This window comes from Acartia tonsa, chromosome 3 (genome assembly GCF_053477335.1).
Source record: "Acartia tonsa isolate MP-2025a chromosome 3, ASM5347733v1, whole genome shotgun sequence".
Lineage (NCBI taxonomy): Eukaryota > Metazoa > Arthropoda > Copepoda > Calanoida > Acartiidae > Acartia > Acartia tonsa.
Genome location: NC_137262.1, coordinates 4,459,992 through 4,483,308, shown reverse-complemented (window position 1 = coordinate 4,483,308; position 23,317 = coordinate 4,459,992). Strand labels below are relative to the sequence as shown.

Here is a 23,317-nt window from a genome sequence, read left to right as displayed (position 1 = left end):
AGTTGACCTGTAACTTTAAAAAAAAATATTTTTTTTCATTTTTACCTGTACAGAGACCACCTGGAGGCCTGCAGCCCCGGAACCTGGAGGTTTATCCAAAAAATCTTAAAACTTCGAGAAATTCATCATATAAGAATGATTTTATCTCTAATAACTTATCCTCTCAGTCCAAAGATAAAGCCTAGGTACCAGGTTTATGCAAATGTGTCAAATTTCCCCCCACCCCCTCGCTACTTGAAACTAAGAAACGTAAGATGTAAAAGTTTGTTTTTCAAAATGTGACACTTCCAACTTCTCACTTTGTTTTTATTTCTTCTAGATTTTGAATAATAAGCTTCAGTTTGTTTTATGAAATCACAGTCAACAAGATCATCTAAATAAAAAAAATAATATTATTTATATAGTTTGAAAACAACATAAATGTCAATTTTAGGCAGATTTTAAATAAAGTGGGATGGATACACTCCCTGAAAAAACTAAGGTGGACGGATACAACGATCCCCTCCTTGACAATGGTCTGAAAATTTAATTTTGGGGCTTTCCCTCTAGGGGCTAGTGGGACAAGAATCCCCCAAACAAACAAAAAACTGTAATGATTACTTAGTTTGGTTATTTTTAAAAAGGTTTCTGAAGAAAAATCATCTCAATATCTCTAAAAATAAGCTCAGAACCTAAATTTTTAGTGTTTGGGGGTATTTTGCTCCACTAGCCCCTAGAAGGAGAGTCCCAAAATGAAATTTTTAAGGATTACTTAGTTTGGTTATGTTAAAAAAGTTTTCTGAAAAAAAATCATCTCAATATCTCTAAAAATAAGCTCAGAACCAAAAAAAAAGCCTGTGCACGCCACTAAATAAGACTGTTGGAAAAGTTTACTTAAAAAACAGGTTGATATCTTTAAATATAAGCTCAAAACTTAAAGTTTTAGTGTTTGGGGGTCTTTTGCTCCACTAGCCACTAGAAGGAAAGTCCCAAAATGAAATTTGTAATGATTACTTAGTACGGTTATGTTGGAAAAGTTTACTTAAAAAAACAGGTTGATATATTTAAAAATAAGCTCAAAACTCAAAGTTTTAGTGTTTGGGGTATTTTGCTCCACTAGCTCCTAGAAGGAAAGTCCCAAAATGAAATTTGTAATGATTACTTAGTACGGTTATGTTGGAAAAGTTTACTTAAAAAAACAGGTTGATATATTTAAAAATAAGCTCAAAACTCAAAGTTTTAGTGTTTGGGGGTCTTTTGCTCCACTAGCCACTAGAAGGAAAGTCCCAAAATGAAATTTGTAATGATTACTTTGTTTGGTTATGTTAAAAAAGTTTTCTGAAAAAAAAATCATCTCATTATCTCTAAAAATAAGCTCAGAACCTAAAAAAAAGCCTGTGCACGCCACTAAATTAGAGGTTTTGTCAATTCATTTTAAATAACCCGCAACCGTGGCTCAACACGTAGCGCAACTGCTCGTCGTTGAGAAGGTAATAGGTTCGAATCTCGGTCTGACACTTCGTTATAACTATAAAGACATTAAAAATGGTTCCCACTACTGCTGTGTCAGATGCGCAACGTAAATAGTTAGTTAATTTGATATGATTATTCAATAAAAAATGTACCTCGAAAGGGATTCACATTCTTGGCTAAAACGTCGTACATTTTCATTTTGTTTCTAAAATCAAATTGTAATTTTGTTAAATATTGAATATTTATTTAAAGTATTATGTGTCATCCCTTTACACTCACTCTCCCCCAAAAATATCTCGTTTTGACGTAATTGGTTTCAGCATTTTCTTATAAAAGTGTACTTAGGGTTATAGAATACATTCTCCCGTTATTTATACAGAGTATCATAAAAAGTTTACTTAGAAGCCGTGGTAAAAGAATACATTGCATACAACCATCATTTTATATTATAATAATCCTACTAAATACTAAATAAGAAATAAGTTTTTTTTGTCGGAAGCTTATAAATTTTTATTAAACCTATTTTAAGTTCTCCTTTGAAGGGAAGTTTAACACAGGCCCAGGGACAGTTTTAAGCAATTTTATTTTTAAACTTAAGCCTTGAAATGTTTTTAGATAAATTTTCAACCTATTGCAGACGCGTGTGAAATCAGATTGTACAAATACAAACAATAACAAATGCCCATATGGTTTATAATGTAAATAAAGTCCTTGGGCCCTGGATTTTCATTTTATATCTCAATTTTCTTTTAAAATTAAAGTTTTGTCAAAAACAAGTGAAAACATTTATTAGAATTATAAAGATATAAATTTTAGGCTTTACAAAAATTTAAAATTAAAAAATATATTTTGGATATCTAGGGATTAAATATAGTAAATTTTGTTGGGAAAATTTGGTTTGTTTCCGATGATCGGGAGAACAAAAGAATGGTCGTTTTTATGAAAATATTTTATTAAAATGACTCAACTTTTTGCTGTAAGTGTAAAGCAAATATAATAGATCTTTGGTTTTTAAACAAATGAATTCTTAAATGTTATTGATTCTAGAGATTTAAACAATTTTTCTTTTGTCACTATATCTGCATAAACACAGCGGTATTTTGTTAATGATTTTATAAAATAAACCAAACTTTTTTATTACATTTTAAAGAAAGTTCAAAGACAAATATTAATAAAGATATATTACAAAAATATTTTCTAAGTATCATTTTTTTTGTTTTTATCTGCAAGCGAAGAAATGGTTTATTTTCTCTTAGTTTAATTGATTCTCAAATTTTAACATTATTTTCATGTGGAAATACTCTTTGCATTTTAAACTGATTTTTTTCCAACTTAGTTGAACTTTTAAGGTATTATACTTTGAAAATTACTTTAAAAATACGAAAAGGTAAACGAAAATGCATTTTGAAAAATTAAATTCGCGATCACTTTAAAGTGATCACGAAGCTGGAAAAGAGTTGATATATGTTACAGATTATTGTTTTTTAAGAGTATTTTTAAAAAAATTAAGTCTTATATACTTCACATTAAAAAAATTATCAAACTTTAAAAAAATTAATATTTTCACATTAAAACATTTATGTTTTTTGTGTGTTTTATTATACATATCTTAAAACCTATCAAGTTGACAAATAACACATATTTTTCTTGAAGTTTACTCGTGGATACACAGTAAAATATGTAAGGTTTTGTTACATACATATTAAACTAACCAGAATAGGTAGTATATAGCTTTCTGGGGGTGATTAAAAATTCTCCCGATGATCGAAAAAATACACCCTTATATGGTAAAAAATGCCAAATTACATTTCTGATTATGGACCCTGAAATTTCATTTTTTCATTTATTTTAAAATTAATTTAAATACCTAAATATCTATAGATATATGATGTTAAAAATCATTAGAAATCAGTTATTTGCTTTGTATATATATGATACAATGTAAGATAACTAAAAAGATAAATATACACAATTCTGAAATATTATGAATGCACAATTAAAAATGTAAATCTCGGCACCATTCTTCATTGAGAAAGGGGGTAAGGAAAGCATTAAAGAGTGCAATAAAAACAAAACTAAACAACAGCTGTCTGTTTGTTGAGAGTTGGTTAAAATAATTTAATATGAGTTTTTTTTTAAAAATAATATAACTTAAATTATGTGATTATTTATATTACTTAAAAGCAAGGCTTTTTTATACATGAAAGGTCTGCCCATCTATCTATAACTAAGTTTTAGCTTTCTAAATAATCAATGTAATATATAATATCCTATCCTATATAAAGTAATAAAAAAATATTATTAGAAAACTTTTTAAGATCTTCCCTTCTTTGTGACGAGTTCGTTTTCGGTTTTTTGATTGTTGAAAATCTCAATGTGATACTTTTGGTTTACCTACAAAAAAAAAGAGTTTATTGGATTTTTTGACACTAGTCGAATTTTAGGCGAAAAACTAGTTATTTTGGACCAAAGTATTTTATATATAAATAGTTTTTTGTGCAATTTTGAGTCAGTATCACGGAATATTTCTTACTGTCAATATGTCATTTTGTAAAATATAAATCAAGTTAGGTTATATAGTCATTATATTTTAAGAAATCTAGTACATGCTTAACTATTACACACTACATACCATACAACAATTATTATCATGTTTGGCCTGTAAGCCATATATTTTGTTACCTTATTATTTGTTTACTATTTATTTGGATTTATTTAATGTTTGACCAATTTTTTACAAATATATTCTCAATTTTATATACATTATAATGTAAAATTCTCATGAATATTATCCATTTCAGATTAACATGATTTAGAGTATCAGCCATCCTATCTTGCAATCTTTAAAAATGTCCATTCAAACGAACCCGCAGCGAGGGCACGACACCAGCAGAGTGACCCATGAAAGGTATTTTTTTTATTGAACAAAATCAATCTAATTGAAAGATTTCTACCGAAAATTTTCTTGCGTATAATGTGTAGCATAATCTTTTCTGATTTTTGGTATACTGATTCCTAGGACAACAAAGTACAATATCATAAGCAAAGCAACTATATAATCAAGTCCTAAAAATTTAAGTATGTCCATAAACATTATCCTGTATCAAGAAGTTTTTCAACACATTTACTCACAATTATGCTTTAACTCTTATTCATTTATATTTAGATTTTTCAATTTTGACACTATACAGGTGTTAATGTCCGTTTGTCCTACCGTTACAGGGCTTCGCTTTGTCATCTTTGTTACTATTATAATTTTCAGTCTAATATCCCCTTTTTGCCTGATGATGATAAATTAATATTATAGCTAGGTATTCAACAATGTTTTAGAACTTTTAAAAAACGTCTAATAGCATTAAGTATATTAAATTTCGTAAATGTTAAGTAAAGAACAGATTAGCCCTGCAGGGGCTAGGAAGAAATTTACGTTGGAGTAAAAATATATAGGGAAAGGGTGGGGTAATCATCAAATTTGTTGAAGGAAATTACCCAAAAAGTTACTTGTGGCTAGCTTGCAACTCATAAAAGAATCCCAATGATAATTTCTACAGCAAAATTCAAACCTTAAATTCTAATTCCTCATTTATCACGCAAAATGTCTATCTATAAATGTATTATGTTTTTTTTTGTTTAGGTCGAATTGTTTGATGTGAATGTTCCCTTATTTCTATGTTTTGCAGAAATACTGATTCGTTTCTTAAAGGTAATTTAAGTTCAAATCAAGGATGACAACATCCACAAAAGCGAAGCTTTGAAACTGGTGGCCAAAAGAACATTAAAAACTGAATAAGCAGAATAAAAAAAGTCAAAACAAAAAAGTTAGTAAATTGGTTTTAAAACTGATAAAATACAGTATACTGTTTAAGATCGTAATTACATATTTAGGACTTGATAATTGAGATGGCTAACTTAACGAAAAAGATATATTCGCCGGATGGACGAAAGGACGAACCGACCCTAATTATAGAAAACAAACAAAAAAAACATTCCTTTCACCGCCCCCTCTGTTAATGCTACAATTACATTATTTTCCAAAAAGAATCATTTTATACCTTTTTAAAAGATAGCTCATTCATAAGAAATTCATTTCAAATGATTATAAACTTTATTTGATTATTTTTTAGTTAGAAAATTTCTGCCCCGACACACCTGACAGAGAGCAAGAGCCTAAAATTTATAAAATTATAAAACAGGTAAAATTAATGGTTTCAAAATACAGAACAAACTATATATGCACTGGAAAATAGGATTTACCATTCTCTTTAAATTTCAGTTTAGAAGTAATAATTTTATGACCGCCCCCCCCCCCTTTTCAATTGTAGTTCTAATTTTAGATTTAAAAAGAAAATTTTAAAAAATTGGGAGGGGGGTAATTTTTTTCTAGTGGCGATTTCTCTTTGTATGGTGTTGGTAACTCCCCGTCCCCACAAAATAATCATAAAACTTGCCTATGAGAAGCTAAATTGTTTAGGAGAATCATATCGGTTCAGTGTTTTCTTCACTACACACGGACAGATATTTTTATAAGAATATACTTACAAAAGATTGTCAAAAAGATTAAAATTAAATCAAAACTGGCGGCTACCCCCTTAAAGGCCTCTAGGAGCATTTAAGCCAGGTGGTGGAATTCAACCTCTTGGCTTTTCAATTTAGTTTTAAAAAGAAAAAGTAAAATGACATAAAAAATTTTCATGGCGCAATTCTCCTTGAAGGTTAATATTTATAGATTTGTTTCTTCAGAATTTAAAATTGATAAAGTTTTGATAAAGAAAATAATTTCAAGCTATTCTAGGCAGTTATTGAATTTATAATTATATTTGTGAATAGTAGTTTGTTGTATGTGCGGCTTGTTTGGGTTTTTAATTCATTAAAATGCTTAAAACCTATCCAGGCTTTTTGTAAGCTTTGATTCAAAAAGAATTTTTTATCGGTTAGCAAGATCTTTTCAAACAGATATATAAAAATTTCTTTATTATTAATGTTTCAGGTGTTGAGAAGTACCTACCTACTTTGAGCGCGATGAGAACTCAAGAAATAACAAATTTAATCATTAAAATCAATGATATTTCTCGTATTCATACAAAACCGATTAATATCTAGTGGATTAGAACCGGTTCTCAGCCATACTAAAAATTATGTCCAGTATTGTATTATATCCAGTTTTCTATGAATAAAAAAATGTACAATTATAAGGTTACCAGTTTTTTTATCCCTGAGATGCTGAAGGCACGAAAAGCTATTTATAATACGATGCAAGAAATAACTAGTATTGTACCATTTTAAAATTTCAAAAATAAGAATGTGCATTGTTCTAGTTGAATTTAAAATAAATATAACATTCCCAAAACATTGACTTCTTTTATGACATTTACCCGTCATGATGTATTATTTTTTGATTAGCAAAGCTACTCTATGATTAGAAATACCCATTGTTGTTCAAGGGACAAGATAAAAGTCGTTGTTATTATAAGATAATGATTTCTATAAAAATGAATTTCGTGTAACTATCCCTTTTGTTTTAATTTCTAAGTATTATTTTGAACTTATACGTTGTTTGCTTTTCTTGTTTTTTTCTCACTTTATAACTATTTAGGATGAAATAAAGAAGATTAATCAAGTTTAGGGTTACATACTTTTTTCATACATTTTATTGTATTGAATTTTATTTTTTAAAAGCCTTTTGAAGTTACGTGTCCTGTCAGGTATATTAGAATTCGATTTTAGAAGTAGCAGTTAATTTGCTTGTCCATCAGTAAGGTCAGTCCATTACACTGCACTATTGAGGATATGTAATTTTCTCGCCTGCTATTGAAGATTCATCTAAAATTTGCAGTGTAGATTTCAATGACATGTTGAGATAGTTTATACTATAATACGAAGTGAAACAAAGCTTTTCTATAAGGGTCACACATCCATTTGTCTGTAATGGTTAGCTCTTTTCATTAATTTAGACATGTCATAACTGTCCCGTTGATTTCAAACTTTGCATGCTGATTCATATAACAGTTAGGTACAATTTAGGAAGCATTGCAATTGTTACCAGAAAGTCCGTACATGCTGACTTTAAACTTTTTTGACAAAAACTTTTTTATGATATAATTAGCTAATCTATTCTTCTTATTTTTTTGAATAAAGATTCTTAAGACAGCAAGGTATAATATTATAAGCAAGGAATCTGTAATCAAATCTTTAAAACCATAGTATGTCCTTTATCTTTACCCTGTACTAACGGCTATGCCCCTAGGGACCTTGAGGTAAGTTTGGATAAGTCGACCCCCTCAACTCATTTTCATGAAAATTAAATGAATTTTCAGTGGGTTGTAATATTTTCTAGGACTGATTTATTTGGGTGGGTTGTAGTACATTCCTCCAAAAAAGTTATAAGCCATCCCAGGACCTAAGAGAAGCTAAATGGTAAAGGAGAACCAAATCTGTTCAGCTTTTATTGAGATCCCTTGCAACATACAACAAAACCTGACTACTGTATGTAATACGATTTACGAAATTTTGCTAAAAATTTATATATAATTAATTTCAGATATACAAATTAAAAGTGAACCTTTTCTATACATAAGGGTTGTCCGTCCGTCCATGACAGTTAGCTCTGTTCTTCGTTTATTTAGGCATGTTAGAATTGTCCTATCGATTTCAAACTTTGCATGCCGATTCCTATATCCCTTAAGTACAATCTAAAAAGCGTAGAAACTCTATAATCTTTACCAAAAAGTCTGTATTTTTCACGGAATTCCCTAAAGGTGTGTGTTTAAAGACTTTAAAATAATAGAACTAAAATTTGGCACAGCAGTTGCTTTTGTTGAGAACAATATGGAATCGTGAAAAAACGGCGGCGGAACTGCCGCTCCCCCTCCCTTTATGAACATTTTTGTTTAGTCTTAGAAATTAATGTTCTGCTTAGTAAGTTCTTAAATTCTACAAGAGTTATTGTTCGTTTTTCCTTCTTTCAGATTTTGGAGCTTTGCTTTTATGGATTTTCATCCTTGTTTTCCTACGCTGCTTATGGATATTTTCATCCTTGTTATTAACGTCTAATAAGTTAGAAGTTGGATAGGTTTAATCCAACATATTAAACTTGACGTATGGAATGTATAGACCAAGAAAATCTTTTCCAAATTAAGTATTTTATTGATCAAAACACAAAAACTCAATATATATGTATATGAAAGGAATTTTAATCTTCACTAAAAATACAAGCATAATCAATTACAAAAGCTTAGGGTTTACAAAATTTAAAGGAGTCATTCAATGATATTTTCAGGTGAAATTAAAAGAAAGATCAAATCCATAGAAATTTAAAGAAATTAGTTTTCACTGTAAAGTGTTTTAAAACCTTTTTTTATATCTAAATACTGATATTGTTTCTGGAGATAAAAATTAGATTTAAAAAACTACGTTAAAAATAGAACAAAAAAAATATGATGAAAGCCATTTAACATTGCATTAATGTTTTAAATAGATAGAATGACACGAATTACAACATTAATAAAATAAATAGCAAACATGGTCAAAATGAATTATTGAAATACTAGCGGCTACGCCTTAGAAGCCTCTAGTGGCACTTTAAATGTTTGGTTTTTTGTTGCGTTCAAGTTTCTACGATACCTCGCAATGACACGTAGGAGTCTCTATACTTAAAATAAAAATTTCGATTTATTTCTCTTGGGAGGGTGGTGGTACACTCCCCCAAAATAGTTAAAAACCTTCCCGGGACCTATGAGAAGCTACCCTGTTAAGGAGAACCCGATCAATGACAAAAAATTGAAAATTTTTAAAATTTATGGGAGACTAAAGAATAAAGAGGTAACATAGAGACTTTAACAAACAAAAACATCTAAAGTACCACTAGAGGCCTCTAGGGGGGGGGGGGGGTAGCCGCTAGTTAATAACATATAGGCTTGACAAAGTAAAAAATGATGATATATTTACTATTTAGTTTTGCTTAGTTCAATATGTATACATAAATCTCAACTGCAAAATATCAACCAATATAAGTACATAATACATAGATATAACAAATAAATCACAAAAGTTAGTATCAAAGAATTAAATCATCTTTAGTGTAAACTTTTTTTTTAATTTTCAATAACGAAGCTCTTTGTAATGGATAGCTCTTAGCATCTTATAGTTCATTTAGGCATGTAATAATTGTCTTATTGATTGAGAATTGCCATGATGATTCCTTTAACTGTAAGGTATGATTCAGATTATCCTTACCAGAAACATAATATGTCCAATAAAAATATGTAATTTTGGGAACATTTTTTTAGCAACAATATATATTTGTAGGCCAAAAAATAGTCTAATGCCATAAACCATATCCAGACTTTTTACGATAATAAAATAGCCCAAAACTATCCCGAGCCCTATAAAAAGCTTCATAGTAAAAAGGACCAAGATTATTTGCTACAAACAAAAAAGCTTATTAATTTAAATAATTATTTTCTGATTTTTGGATTAACAATTCCCATGACAACAAGGTACAGCGTTTAAAGAGGAGGTTCTTTACAGTCAAGTCATAAAAATGTAAGTATGTCCTATACATACAATTAATAACTTGCTCTTTAAGTACTGAAACTGACATACTAATGTTAATGTTCATTTTTGAGCTTCGCTTTTATATATGTTGTCATCCTTGTTTTGTTAAAGGGGGGGGGGATGAATGTGGTTACTCATGCCACGACATACCAGCAATTTTATTTTGGGTGCTACTCCCTTAGTTTTAGAGATATTTACGTTCCGCAAAATTTGTTTACCCCCCCCAAAATTTTTACCACGGGGGTAAAATTTGCTTGGGGAGGGGGGTAATTACCCCCCGCTGAAATCTGATGGCAGGGGTAAATATTTTCAACCCCCAAAAAAAAACTTACCCCCGGGTTAAATTTTTTTTTTTTTTTTGGGGGGGGGGGGTAATTTAATAATTTTATAAAGGTACCTAGCTAATTATGAAATATTTAGTAGAAAAATTGCGCGCAAAGCTCGCCAAATTTTTTTTGGTTGGGATTATTTTTATGGGGGTGGGTATTTCCCCCCCAAAAAAATTTTCGGGATGGATAAATACCCCCTCCTAAATGGTTGGGATAAATTTTTAATGTGGGGGGCAAAATGGAAAAAATTTTGGGGGTGCCTACGGCACTTTACCCCCCTCCCCTTGGACTTCCTTGAATAATTGGGTAAAATCTTTTGGGCTAGGTCACTAATTATTCCAAGTTTTGGTATCTTTAAAAAAATGGCGGCGGTCGTGGTATGAGTCACCACATTCCCCCCCCCCCCCCCTTCACCTATATTCAAAAGAAACCTAGTATATTTAACTGAAAAAGAAATGTGCTTAAAATTAAATGCTCTCGTTCATAATAGTTGTTTCTATCATCGTATTATAAACCGCTTTCCGCGGATATAGAATGTACAATTATTAGATTAAAACCAGTTTTTTTAGCCCCAAGGTGCCGAAGGCATGGGATAAAAAAATGGTTTTAATCTTATGATTGTACATTTCTAAATTCGTAGAAAGCGGTTTATAATACGATGCTAGACATAGTTTTTTTCGTATTGATGAGAACCGGTTCCTATCCAACGGATTTGAATGAATACGAGAAATTCCCGAAAGCATAGGCATGCAAGGGGGGGGGGGGAAGTTTTGACACATTTGCGTAAACCTGGTACCTAGGCTTTATCTTTGGTCTGAGAGGATAGGTTATTAATGATAAAATCATTCTTATATGATAAATTTATCGAAGTTTTAAGATTTTTTGGGTAGACCTCCAGGTTCCGGAGCTGCAGGCCTCCAGGTGGTCTCTGTACAGGTAAAAATGGAATTTTTTTTTTTTTAAAGTTACAAATCAACTTATAAAACAAAATGTGCATGTTTTTTCTTCAAATATGTAAATAATATTAAAACAAATGCATATTTTGTTTTATAAGTTGACCTGTAACTTTAAAAAAAAATATTTTTTTTCATTTTTACCTGTACAGAGACCACCTGGAGGCCTGCAGCCCCGGAACCTGGAGGTTTATCCAAAAAATCTTAAAACTTCGAGAAATTCATCATATAAGAATGATTTTATCTCTAATAACTTATCCTCTCAGTCCAAAGATAAAGCCTAGGTACCAGGTTTATGCAAATGTGTCAAATTTCCCCCCACCCCCTCGCTACTTGAAACTAAGAAACGTAAGATGTAAAAGTTTGTTTTTCAAAATGTGACACTTCCAACTTCTCACTTTGTTTTTATTTCTTCTAGATTTTGAATAATAAGCTTCAGTTTGTTTTATGAAATCACAGTCAACAAGATCATCTAAATAAAAAAAATAATATTATTTATATAGTTTGAAAACAACATAAATGTCAATTTTAGGCAGATTTTAAATAAAGTGGGATGGATACACTCCCTGAAAAAACTAAGGTGGACGGATACAACGATCCCCTCCTTGACAATGGTCTGAAAATTTAATTTTGGGGCTTTCCCTCTAGGGGCTAGTGGGACAAGAATCCCCCAAACAAACAAAAAACTGTAATGATTACTTAGTTTGGTTATTTTTAAAAAGGTTTCTGAAGAAAAATCATCTCAATATCTCTAAAAATAAGCTCAGAACCTAAATTTTTAGTGTTTGGGGGTATTTTGCTCCACTAGCCCCTAGAAGGAGAGTCCCAAAATGAAATTTTTAAGGATTACTTAGTTTGGTTATGTTAAAAAAGTTTTCTGAAAAAAAATCATCTCAATATCTCTAAAAATAAGCTCAGAACCAAAAAAAAAGCCTGTGCACGCCACTAAATAAGACTGTTGGAAAAGTTTACTTAAAAAACAGGTTGATATCTTTAAATATAAGCTCAAAACTTAAAGTTTTAGTGTTTGGGGGTCTTTTGCTCCACTAGCCACTAGAAGGAAAGTCCCAAAATGAAATTTGTAATGATTACTTAGTACGGTTATGTTGGAAAAGTTTACTTAAAAAAACAGGTTGATATATTTAAAAATAAGCTCAAAACTCAAAGTTTTAGTGTTTGGGGTATTTTGCTCCACTAGCTCCTAGAAGGAAAGTCCCAAAATGAAATTTGTAATGATTACTTAGTACGGTTATGTTGGAAAAGTTTACTTAAAAAAACAGGTTGATATATTTAAAAATAAGCTCAAAACTCAAAGTTTTAGTGTTTGGGGGTCTTTTGCTCCACTAGCCACTAGAAGGAAAGTCCCAAAATGAAATTTGTAATGATTACTTTGTTTGGTTATGTTAAAAAAGTTTTCTGAAAAAAAAATCATCTCATTATCTCTAAAAATAAGCTCAGAACCTAAAAAAAAGCCTGTGCACGCCACTAAATTAGAGGTTTTGTCAATTCATTTTAAATAACCCGCAACCGTGGCTCAACACGTAGCGCAACTGCTCGTCGTTGAGAAGGTAATAGGTTCGAATCTCGGTCTGACACTTCGTTATAACTATAAAGACATTAAAAATGGTTCCCACTACTGCTGTGTCAGATGCGCAACGTAAATAGTTAGTTAATTTGATATGATTATTCAATAAAAAATGTACCTCGAAAGGGATTCACATTCTTGGCTAAAACGTCGTACATTTTCATTTTGTTTCTAAAATCAAATTGTAATTTTGTTAAATATTGAATATTTATTTAAAGTATTATGTGTCATCCCTTTACACTCACTCTCCCCCAAAAATATCTCGTTTTGACGTAATTGGTTTCAGCATTTTCTTATAAAAGTGTACTTAGGGTTATAGAATACATTCTCCCGTTATTTATACAGAGTATCATAAAAAGTTTACTTAGAAGCCGTGGTAAAAGAATACATTGCATACAACCATCATTTTATATTATAATAATCCTACTAAATACTAAATAAGAAATAAGTTTTTTTTGTCGGAAGCTTATAAATTTTTATTAAACCTATTTTAAGTTCTCCTTTGAAGGGAAGTTTAACACAGGCCCAGGGACAGTTTTAAGCAATTTTATTTTTAAACTTAAGCCTTGAAATGTTTTTAGATAAATTTTCAACCTATTGCAGACGCGTGTGAAATCAGATTGTACAAATACAAACAATAACAAATGCCCATATGGTTTATAATGTAAATAAAGTCCTTGGGCCCTGGATTTTCATTTTATATCTCAATTTTCTTTTAAAATTAAAGTTTTGTCAAAAACAAGTGAAAACATTTATTAGAATTATAAAGATATAAATTTTAGGCTTTACAAAAATTTAAAATTAAAAAATATATTTTGGATATCTAGGGATTAAATATAGTAAATTTTGTTGGGAAAATTTGGTTTGTTTCCGATGATCGGGAGAACAAAAGAATGGTCGTTTTTATGAAAATATTTTATTAAAATGACTCAACTTTTTGCTGTAAGTGTAAAGCAAATATAATAGATCTTTGGTTTTTAAACAAATGAATTCTTAAATGTTATTGATTCTAGAGATTTAAACAATTTTTCTTTTGTCACTATATCTGCATAAACACAGCGGTATTTTGTTAATGATTTTATAAAATAAACCAAACTTTTTTATTACATTTTAAAGAAAGTTCAAAGACAAATATTAATAAAGATATATTACAAAAATATTTTCTAAGTATCATTTTTTTTGTTTTTATCTGCAAGCGAAGAAATGGTTTATTTTCTCTTAGTTTAATTGATTCTCAAATTTTAACATTATTTTCATGTGGAAATACTCTTTGCATTTTAAACTGATTTTTTTCCAACTTAGTTGAACTTTTAAGGTATTATACTTTGAAAATTACTTTAAAAATACGAAAAGGTAAACGAAAATGCATTTTGAAAAATTAAATTCGCGATCACTTTAAAAGTCACCGCCGCCGGTCTAGGAAACCCCTTTCCCTTTCTCTATTTCTTTTTCTTCCGCACCCTTACCCTTCCTCCCTTCATTGTAAAGAACTAGGAGGGACAAAAGATTACAAAAAAAAATTTATTTCCTGGAAGCATTGTTGTGCTGCGGGTGTGTGTGTGTGTGTGTTTCGATATAAAGTAAACAATTAATTAGAAAAAGAATCTTTTATTTACAGCTATTAAGAATGCGGGAGTGTGGGTGTGATGATATTGCCGAGCACCTTTGAATGTTGTGTGTGTGTGTGTATAGGCAACTTGGTTGGCGTGTGTGTAAGATCGTGTTAATTGCCATATGTTTTTTGGAATAAATTAAAAATAACTGCAATGAAGGCTTTTAGTTAAATGACCCAATACTAAATCTGTAAAATATTTATTCTGTTGTATGTATTTTATTTTTTTTACATAAAGCCGCCATTTTCCTGTGAAAATTATGGACCTCTTTCTCGGTAGTTTAACTTTTTAGCTTAGGGGCTTTTTATTGCCCCTGATATCTCTAAAACGGCAACTCCTATGTTAAATCTGGCTTCAAATATCGAATCTACGCTAAAAATAATTACACTAATATTAAAGGGCGAATTTAGGTTCGATATGATATGAGCTTATATCAAAGGTGCAATTCTATAGATTATAAATAACTTAAAAATATTGACATATTCAATTGTATAAGTCTATTTATAGCTTAAAACCCGTCAATCTCGAAAAAAAAATTTGGAATTAGTGTGGTTCCCTAAGAACTCAAACACCCTAGCATCACACAAGGCTTCGTGGCAAGGTTGAATTAAAAAGCTTTCGTTAAATGATAGTCGTGATAACGTGGAAACCAATTAATCAGGGGTAAATATACCCTCCTTCTACCTTCATAAAGTAAATTATTTAAAAGTTAAAAAAAAAAACATCAAATAATGTAAAAAGTAAAAAAAATTAATCGATAAAATTTTCTTGGAGGAAGAATGATTTCAAATCCCTGTTTTTTTGTGGCCGTGTGTGTGTGTGTTGAAAATGCGTACAGAAGGGTTGTTTATATCATCATGAATTAATCAAAGATCTCTGTACAGAAAATAAACTTTAAGACGTATTATTTACCCTGTCAATACTCCTGACGCCTTTCTACGCAAATTATTTTTATGCTTTTTAAAAAATTAAATAAACTAGTATATAATATAAAATAATAAACATTTAAATTATCTTTTAAGGTGTGTGCCAATGTAATAGTCAATCAAAATTAAGCAAAATAGTCAAAAAAAGTCTTGTAAAGGGCTAAAATAAACGATTTTGTCGGCAATCTCATTTATTATATGTTCAATTGAAACAGAAAATTGCAAAATCTACTTAAGGATTTTTTTGAATTTTTAAATTTGGCATAGATATTCTAAAAGTATGTAATGGCACCTTTGATATAAGCTCATATCATATCGAACCTATATTCGCCCTTTAAATGTTCTATGCTTAAAAGGGTAAATACATATTCCAAAATTAAGATGTACGTGGTTCTTTCAGCAAAAAAAAATGGGGGGGGATTTTTTTTGTTTTTGGGGGGTTTGGGGTGTCCCACCCCCCAAGAAAAAAGCCTTAAAACACCACAGGACCAGTAGGTATATTCCCTAAGGAGTAGAATTTCCAATCGGTTCAGTGGTTACCGAGATCTTAAGGGACGGACAGACAGACAGACGGATGGACAGACATCATTCTACTTTGTATTATTATAGATAAATAGACATACTAGTAAAATTAAAAGTGAGGTAATTATACTTTTACTGCAAGAACTTTTTTAATGAGGATGAGGTTTTATTAATGCATTTCAGAATTGAAATGGCATTCCTGCTTAATAAAAATAAAGTTCATGATATGCTTTACATGAAAACAAAGCATTTGTCTTTAGAAATTTATTAGAATTAACAAATGAACATATTAACATAGTACATACATTACAATATACATGCCAAACAAATCCAATTTATTCATATATGGAAAGGATAGTTTGTACTGTTGTGTAATTTTAAGAAATTCAACACAAGTTACAATAATGTATACAACATGTACATGCAAAAAATTGAAAAGTATTATGGAAAAAAATGTAAGGATGTAAGAACATTTAATTTTTAATTAACAAATGAAATAAAAACTTATTCAAGTTAATTTTTTTCCATTGTAGATTTGTAATATTCATTTCAATCCACCATCTGTATGATTACTTTAAACAAGGTGTAGAATTTGATATGTCTAACATCCCTCATTAATAGTTTAATATTTCAATTTGGTCCACTTCTTTGTAAAATAAATATAATTGAAATTTTTGAATAGAATATAGATAGTCAATATTTGAAAGATGTGATTTATTTATTATTATAATATTTGGCATGTTGATTTCTGATATTTTATTAACAAGTTTATATAAACAAAAAGCATATCCAAATCCAACACAAAAGTGTCTGATTTAAAATGATTTAATAATTTATAAACAAGGATGACAACATCCATAAGTAGCGAAGCACAAAATTTCGTGGATGGGACTGACGGTCATTGTTGTTTTCTTCAAACGACGGGAAATTTAATTTTCATATCTTTAACTAAAAAAATTTTGAAAATCGATTAATAAACACCAAAGATATGGGGGAAAATGTAAAAAAATATAAAAATAGCCAAAAACCTGCAAAAAGGTTGTCTGACCGTCATTGTTGATTTCTTCAAATGACCGGAAATTTAATTTGATATCTTTAACTGAAAAAATTTTGAAAATCGGTCCATAAACACCAAAGATATGGGGGAAAATGTAAGAAATATAAAAATAGCCAAAAACCTGCAAAAAGGCACTCTGACCGTCATTGTTTTCTTCAAATGATGGGAAATTTGATTTTGATATCTTTAACTGAAAAAAGTTTGAAAATCGGACCATAATCACAAAGATATGGGGGAAAATGTAAAAAATATAAAAAATAGCCAAAAACCTGCCAAAAGGCAGTCTGACCGTCATTGTTGGTTCTCCAAACGACGGAAAATTTAATTTTGATATATCTAACTGAAAAAATTTTGAAAATCGGACCATAAACACCAAAGATATGAGGAAAAATGTGGAAAATAAATAAATAGCCTAAAACTTGCTAAAAAGCCGTCCGACCGCCATTGACGTTTTATAGTTAATTGTGCTCCTTAATGATGGGAATGTTGTCAAAAAATATAAGCTTTTTATCTTTTATAGGAGCTGAGTAAATCCCATTTCCCCCATAGCGTTACGGACTGACGGACGGACTGACGGACTGACGGACGGACGGACAAAGTGAATTATAGAGTAGCTTCGCTACTAAAAAAATGCAATTAGCCAGCCACCAAATAATTCAAGTTTTGCATTATCCCTCTGTATCAATTTTGACCAACCATATTACTATTCATATTTATTACAGAATTGGCGCTGTATGACTTATTAACTTTAGAATATTTAATATTTTGATTAAGAAATACTTTTTTTCTAATGATATCTAATTACCCAATAAAAGTTTCTTTTCATGGGCCACCTTCCATCACAATAGGCTTGGCAATTTTAAAATTATACTTGATTTATTGCAAATGAAATTAGAAGCACCTAATCAACAAAATAAAACAGTATTAATTTTGCATTTGCTTCAACAACATGAAACTTATAATTTTGGTAATATGACTTTACATTTGTCCATTTCTGTATAAATTTTTCTTTTTATATACATAGTAATAGTTTTTTTTTTTAAATTATTAAATATTTCATGGATATCTAACCCTGTATAGTCCTTTAAATAAGTAGAGAATTTAATCTTTTTGATGACAAATATAATATTAATTATCAAAATTAAGTTTTCCTTTCATGGGCCTCATTCATAACAATAGGCTTGGCAATTTTGTAATTAAAATGCAAGTACAAGCACCTGATCAACAATATAAAACATTAACAACATTTATTATCTGATAAATAAATACATTAGGTGATGTTCTTTTTAAATTATATTTAAAGTTTTATTCTTTTCTATTATTTCAGGTGACGTTAATCTGTCTGAACTTAGTCCTGGTCTTTAGCCAGGATAAACCTGTAAATGGTAAATTAATTTTGGGTTTGATTATAGACTAGCTTAAATCAGATGGAATTTAAATATACTAAAAAACTAAATGTTGGAAGGGGGGGCATTAAATGACATTTGTCAACATTTTAATGGTGGGATAGTTTTAAAGTTTGTACAAATATTTTCTTGGCCTATTATTTGCTTTTTACATAAATTATTCTTATGCCTTACTTTACTAATAGGTTTTTGTAAATCTATAAAATATGAGAGAATAGAGTAGAAGTTTCATAGATTGTAATTTATTTCAGGTTCTAAAGTTCAAAGCAACCCGTCCTTTGGTGGTTTTACAAATCTTTTCCCCTGCACATTAATTGGATGTCCAAAACCACTTTTCTGTTGCAACCTTGACCCAAATGGACCATTCTGTGCTACTACTGGTACACCATGTTAAAATTCATTAAAGTCTATTGTCTCAACTTATATTTAAAAAAAATCTTATCAGACTTTTTAAATGTAAACTTTTATTTGTTGTATGTATAATTGGAATATTGCTAAATTATTATATCAATAAATCTTGTGCAATTATCTTTAATGTTCTATATTTGTTTGTCTATAAGTTACATTTAAGGTACATTTCTATTATGTCGATGTTAAAAAAGTAATGGAAGATTACAGAAACATAGATATTAGAAATGTAAACCATGATTCCAGTTTCGCCTCTATTGAAAGTGGAATCTTACATTTCAAAAATCGTATCAGCGTTGAAGATATCTTCACCAAGAGAAGCAAAAGTGGAATCTTACATTTCAAAAATCGTATCGACGTTGAAGATATCTTCACCAAGAGAGGGGCAAGTGGAAGGGGTAGATTACAGTTTTAGAGGGTCCAAATCATAATCATAGATTATGTTTCTGCTTCTTTAAAAATGGATTCAACTCCCTAACTGTATTATAGACAGATTTCTGCTGATATTGTATGCCTCAGTATTAATGGTTTAAATCCAACGGGTATTAATCGGTTTCGAAGTCATATTGGAAATACTTATATTTCATGTACAAGTCTATGTACATGTTGTCATTTATTAAAGTACAACCAACAAGGATGACAGCATAATGAGGTAGCGTTGCAAAGAAAAAATATCAACAAGTATCTGGATGTATGTATGTATGTCAACTTAGAATTTAACTAGGAAACCACTGAATCCATTTGTGAACAAAATCAAGGATTTTTTTTGTGTCCTAATCAGGTTTTAGGCCATTTTGAATGGAAAGGTCGGAGAACATACCTACAATACCCAATGAATAAATGGTAACTCATTCTTAAAGACAAACAGACATATTAATATAAAGTATAGTTAGAGTAGCTTCGCTACTCACTATGTAGGTGAATATATGTAAGACATGTAGGAAAATTGTTAATGAGTATTAATATTATTATCTAGCTAGCCAGTACTAATTACTAAATTGTCTCTACATGCAATTCTATTCTGTAATTTTCTTTGTATGTCTACTTAAATGATCTTTTTTTCCTATGCTTTTAAAACATTATAATTGATTTAATTGTCGTTAATTTTTAAATTATCTTCCGCTATTCTAGTATGTATGTTGATATCCTTGTTCGCCCCACATAAATATAAAGGAATATGTAAGACTTAGGAAACCTGAACTCCTAGGCTACTCTATGAAATTTTACCCTTGCAGGGTTCCTATAAACCTTATTTTACATAACCTAGATCCTAACATGACAAAAATACCAAGAATTAGTATAACCTAACTTAACCCGACTTAATCTTGCAAAAAAAGAAGAAGAAAGGTTTCTCTATTCGATTAGACTCAGGGAAACCGCGCACTTTTAAAAGCGAAGCTTTTCTATAATTAGCGTCGTTCCGTCCGTACGTCCGTAACGGATAGCTTTTTTGTTAATTTAGGCATGTTAGAATTGTTCTATCGACTTTAAACTTTGCATGCTGATTCCTGTAGTAGTTAGGTACGATTTAGAAAACGTAGCAACTCTATAATCATTACCAGAATGTCCGTACGTTCCAGTGCTTCGTTTTTATGGATGTTGTCATCCTTGTTCTTCTAATGTATATATGCATAACAAGAAAAGGAATGTAGACCAATATTCTCTAGTGGTTACAAGGAAATGTATGCTAATGCTTGAAGATGATTAAAGTCCTTCCACAGATCATACGATAGAATGGCCAATGAGAGGCCAGTATACACTGTAATTGACCAATGATAGTAAAATTTATGCTGGCCTATCATTGGTTGCTCTATCGTATGACGTCATAATCTGGAGGGACTTTAATCATCTTACTAATGCTTACAATATTTGTCACAAAAGCTAGAAGAAACTAGCTTATCCTTGCCAAATAAATGCTTTTAAAAAAATAAAAAACCTTGTGTTATTGGAAACTACGTCTCTAGAAGCCTCTAGGGGAACCTAAGGTGTGAGGAAAAAAACCTCACAATGTTCAATGTGAGCATTAAAGATAGAAATAAATAAAAAATGTTTTTGTTGGGGAGGGGGTAATTTTTATTGGGAAGGTGGAGATACCCTCCCTTAAAATAGTTAAAAACCTTCGCTGGATCTACATGAAGCTTTACTCTAAAGAAAAACCATACCGGTTCAGCGGTTACCGATATCCTTCGCTACAGACAAAAAAGCTTACTACTTTATTATTAGAAACAGGATCAAAAACTTTAATAAATCAATTAAAGAAAAAAAATTGATTGTCTTAGATACTACCATTGCAATATTAACTTTATAATGGCCAAGAAATAAATCCTTATATAAAAATCCTTTTAATAAAGTAACAGGATGTTTGTATGTCTGTGTGTCTGTTAAAGAAACGCAGTCCTGCGGACATTTTTGCAATTAGCCACAAAACATAACTAACACCATCTAGCTACGAAAAAATCACTGATTTTAAAATAGATTGAAAAGAAACAACTTTACGTGTCCCTAAAGGCCTCTAGGGGCGTAGCTGCTAGTTGTAAATAAAATAGATGGCATTAGCATTGTTTGTATCTATGCTACAGTATTGAAATCAGCTAAAAGTTTTCTTTAAACAAGGATGACAACATCCATAAAAGCGAAGCACTGGAACGGTTGGACAAGCGGACATTAACACTTGCATAGTGTCTGAACTGAATAATCAGAATATAAAAGTATAAGAGTCGACGAAAAATTGTAAGTTAATTTGTTGAAAAACTGCTTAATACAGGATAATGTTTATGGACATACTTACATTTTTAGGACTTGATTATAAAGTTGCTTCGCTTATAATATTGTTCTTTGTTGTCCCAGGAATCAATATACCAAAAATCAGATCAATCGGATAATTAGATCACATAAAAATTTGTTGTTGAAAAAGTAGAAAAATCAACTTGTTTAAAATGAACGTAGGGACATTCTGGTAATGATTATAAAGTTGCTACGCTTTCTAAATCGTACCTAACTACTACAGGAATCATCATGCAAAGTTTGAAATCGATAGGACAATTCAACATGCCTAAATCAACGAATAAAAGCTATCTATCTCGGACGGACGTACGGACGGACCGACCCCAATTATAGAAAAGCTTCGCTTTTAATAATTATAGAAAAGCTTCGCTTTTAAAAATTTCCATATTTGCCTGTAATTTCATAGAGTTAAAACATATAGATTGCTTCCAATACTCCATGGATTGAAATTGTTGTGAAGTCATACTTATATAAAAGTTACAAGATGTCTGTAACGAAGGATCTCACCAACAGCTAAACCGATATGTTCTTCTTTACAATGTAGCTTCTCATGGGTAACTTTTTGAACTATTTTGGATGGGGGTACCAACACGCTCCCAAGAGAAAATCATTCCTCTAAAAATTGAATTTGAATATACCTTTTTGAAACTAAAATTGAAGAGGGGGGGGGTCGACTTTTACTAATTAAGTGCCCATTGATGCGTAACCGCTTTTGATATAGATATAAAGTAGTAAGATTTTTTTGTCTGAAAATTAAGATCTTTAAACCAATTGTGTTATCTCTGTTGGAAAGCTTTACATAAGTCTTGTGATGGTTTCAAGCTGTTTTTTTTCCAGATTTTAGTCTTTTTTAAGACCCCTTATTGCCCCTCCAAATACAGAACCTATAGATACTAGGGGCGTAACCGCTAGCTAGTATAAATAAATGTAGTTGTATATACATACATATACGATCCTTAATGTCTACAAAATACCTGAGAAGAAGAACCCAATGGGTTCATCCAATACAGATAAAATTGCCTAGCCGAACAAACTTGAAATGACTTTGTTTCATAGACTTTGATACTGTACGAAAATTGGTCTAGTCTAAAAAATGACGACTAGGTGCACTGGTAAAGAAGATTTTAAAAGCTAAAGTTTAACATTTAGGGAGAGATAAATGTATAGAGATAAAGAGATAGAAAAATAGAGAGAATGAGAGAGAGAGAGAGAGAGAGAGAGAGAGAGAGAGAGAGAGAGAGAGAGGGAGAGATAATTAATATGGAGAACAAAAAATAAAGACAGACACGTTAACCTATGGAGAAGCTTTCTTCCAAAATTATTCTAAAATCTTAAATAATCTATGTATGTATGTAAAGAGTGGGATGTAGGGGAAGTATAATAGCTTACACAATACATGGATATTTTAAAACAAAGCTAAATTATTGCTTTAGTATAAGCAAAGCATGGTTTTCGGTTTATCATACACAAGCGGCTACGTCCCTAGGAGCCTCTAGTGGCACTTTAAATGTTCGTTATCTCATTTCAAATATGTCTATGCTGCGTTCAAGTCTCTACGTAAATTTTAAAAATTTAGATTTTTTTGTTATTTCTCTTTGGAGGGTGGTGGCGCCCTCCCCCAAAATAGTTATAAACCTTTCCGGGATCGACCTATGAGTAGCTACTCTGTTAATGAGAATCCGATTGGTTCAGCGATTAGCGAGATCCTTTGGAACAAACATAGAAACAC

At 30.5% G+C, this 23,317-nt stretch overlaps 5 long non-coding RNA genes across 5 annotated transcripts in view; 3 read left to right on the top strand and 2 right to left on the bottom strand.

Annotated features, from left to right (window-relative positions):
- LOC145313102 (uncharacterized) overlaps positions 1-23,317 on the top strand; it is a 205,370-nt gene that overhangs the window by 153,252 nt on the left and 28,801 nt on the right. The window lies entirely within an intron of this gene.
- On the bottom strand, positions 294-1,681 carry LOC145313098 (uncharacterized). The gene is made up of 2 exons (XR_013877241.1): positions 1,605-1,681; positions 294-373 (listed from the first exon to the last, which is right to left on the bottom strand). It is a non-coding gene; the product is annotated as an uncharacterized LOC145313098 (long non-coding RNA).
- On the top strand, positions 4,252-6,799 carry LOC145313097 (uncharacterized). Its single transcript, XR_013877240.1, has 4 exons — positions 4,252-4,360; positions 5,087-5,155; positions 5,577-5,645; positions 6,440-6,799. It is a non-coding gene; the product is annotated as an uncharacterized LOC145313097 (long non-coding RNA).
- On the bottom strand, positions 11,680-13,067 carry LOC145315051 (uncharacterized). The gene is made up of 2 exons (XR_013877933.1): positions 12,991-13,067; positions 11,680-11,759 (listed from the first exon to the last, which is right to left on the bottom strand). It is a non-coding gene; the product is annotated as an uncharacterized LOC145315051 (long non-coding RNA).
- Positions 17,911-18,924, top strand: LOC145315052 (uncharacterized). Its single transcript, XR_013877934.1, has 3 exons — positions 17,911-17,957; positions 18,318-18,375; positions 18,648-18,924. It is a non-coding gene; the product is annotated as an uncharacterized LOC145315052 (long non-coding RNA).